This window comes from Perca flavescens, chromosome 17 (genome assembly GCF_004354835.1).
Source record: "Perca flavescens isolate YP-PL-M2 chromosome 17, PFLA_1.0, whole genome shotgun sequence".
Classification (NCBI taxonomy): Eukaryota; Metazoa; Chordata; class Actinopteri; order Perciformes; family Percidae; genus Perca; species Perca flavescens.
The window spans coordinates 34,001,544-34,004,043 of NC_041347.1; the positions used below are offsets into that span (position 1 = coordinate 34,001,544).

A 2,500-nucleotide genomic window follows, 5' to 3' on the forward strand; every position below is an offset into this window, starting at 1 on the left:
AGGCAAATGTTCCTTTCCCTAACATGGTCTTAAATCTAGAAGGACACAGGTCAGATATGCTGCCACGAGCATTAATATTGTGTGTGTGTCCTTTACCTTGGTTATAAGACACGACAAAAATATTGGGACACTACTGATATCTGGGAATATCTGGAAAGGAGATGGAGACTGAACAAATGCTGAGTACAATGAGTTCAGACTAATGCAGCTTTATTCACACAACAAACAAACATACTTTCATGAAAGAGAGAACAGTTGACATGCACCAAATGTATATGCCAAGGTTTCTCCTAGAAAGGAAGATAACCATGTGTCCACCCTCCTAAGAGCATGTACCCATGGTGTCTCTACCAACATCAGAATAACTCCTCCTTTATACTTTTTGTCCTCACACGCTTCAAGCTATGTATTTCAGTGCAACACTTTACTCTTAAACTACACCTTTTATGGCCGATGCTCCTAACAGATTCCCACATTCCTGGCTCCAATTCCTCTGTGTGAAAATTGTACCCAAACTCATAATGGATTCTACACATTCTTGTGGGTGAAGGATGTCCCCAGACTAACCTTCTTGTGTAGTACCCTACATACAAGATATAAAATACATTTGAAGCATATGTAGTAGGGCTGGGCGATATGGACCAAAAGTCATATCCCGATATATTTTGGCTGAATATCGATATACGATATATATCCCGATATTTTTTTCCGCAAAGTGAGAGCAAATGTTCAGTCAAAGCCAAAATCAAATATGACATATCACAAGTAGTTTCATAGAGACAGTTGCAAAATCAAATAAATAATAAACCGGTTTCTTCACCTGGTTCATGATTAAATGCTCAGCTGTTCAAATAACAATAAAATGTAAACCTAAATACTGTATAACAGGAGTACCTTTTTTGAAATCAAAGCTCCATATTTGTGATTCGTTCCAAAGGTCAATTAAGCTTTTGATATTAATATAATCTACTTTGTTCAAAATGTAATGCCTCATGCCTGTAAGCCTAGGTTTATAGTCCCATTCTTCCACTTGATACTGCTTCCACTTAAGTAAACTAAAAAGATGAACTATCGACTACAAAACAAAGAAACTAATTAATGTGTTAATACAAAGAATATTTATTATGATCGGTTCACAGATCTGAGTCAAACGGAAACTTCACCCTTCTGAACTAAGAGTTTCTGCTTCAAGGTGAAGTTTAAAACAGACTGAAATGTCCAGGCTCATTCCTCCACTATTTATTTCTGTATGTATTTATCGTTACATGTCATTTTAACGAGCACTGAGCTCCAGATCCTGCAGCTGCAGACGGTCTCTGCTGCCCCGCTGTAGCTTCTCTCCGTCCGCCTGCCGCCCGGCAAACTTATTGGAACTTTCGCCCGATATCGACATACAGGTCGTCCTGGACTACGTGTAAGATCCTACCGATCACCACTCTGTCTTTGGCTGGTCCGATTTGGATCAGCGGGGACCGCGCAGCAGCGAGGCAAAGCTGTGTTTTTCCCGGGGAAGAGACGCTGCGGCCGGCCACGGAGCTCTCCGCCTCCCGCTGCCGCCGGAGCTCAGGTTGCTGGTCAAGGCGGCATACATAATCATAAAACACATTGTCACCTGTTAAATGTTATTCATTGCTGTTTGTTCTTTTCATTTCCTCTATCAAACATAATTAAGCAGTACAAAAGTCCGGCATCTTTAGCGTTGATCTGAATGCTTCGCACCCCTGTTCCAAGATGGCGGCGGTTTTGACGTATGTTTAGAACCTCAAGGCGACATCTGTGTATATATCTATGGGAGCAAGGATCACATTTGAACTATATCGATATATGCGATATGGTCTAATTCCATATCTCATTTAAAAATATATCGATATATTTTTAATATCGATATATCGCCCAGCCCTAATATGTAGGCAGAAATATACAACCTATCAACTACCAAATAATATTTTCTGAATCATGGTCAGTCTTAACCTCGTAACACAGTTCAATTTTTTTTTGCCCGCAACAATCACAAAAAGACTCTACTTTGGTAGCACCATTTCCCCGCTTTGAGATTTACTTGGCGAGTGTTGATTTCAGACCCAGAGGTTAAAGCTGCTGTAGGTGAGATGGTGAAGAACCAGGACTTTGCCAACAAATTTGAACATCGACAACTTCTCAGTCCCTCCCCCCCTTTCTGCTGAAACCCAAACCGGCTCCTAAGCCCCGCCCACACTAAGGGAGTTTGACACAACTTGCCGGCATGTCAGACAACATGTTCAATAACTAAACACTAACCCAACGTTAACTTTACTCACCGACAGTAAAGCGATGCTAATGTTAGCCCTTTCAGCATCATATCAGACCGACCACTGTGCTAACGTTGCTATCATCCTCACCAACGGAGCTTTGTGGACTTGCGACTACTAATAAGCGAGTGAAAGAGAAATCACTCGTGGTGATTATGTTACCTGTCGAGAAGAAATGTGGCTACGTCTGCATCGCTCTTCAGATCTTTAAA

At 41.2% G+C, this 2,500-nt stretch overlaps 2 protein-coding genes across 2 annotated transcripts in view; both read left to right on the forward strand.

The window, feature by feature from the left end:
* The window catches only part of LOC114571635 (nuclear factor 7, brain-like), a 430,007-nt gene that overhangs the window by 377,660 nt on the left and 49,847 nt on the right, over positions 1 to 2,500 (forward strand). The gene's annotated exons all lie outside the window — the stretch shown is intronic.
* The window catches only part of LOC114571807 (serine/arginine repetitive matrix protein 2-like), a 19,533-nt gene that overhangs the window by 4,448 nt on the left and 12,585 nt on the right, over positions 1 to 2,500 (forward strand). The gene's annotated exons all lie outside the window — the stretch shown is intronic.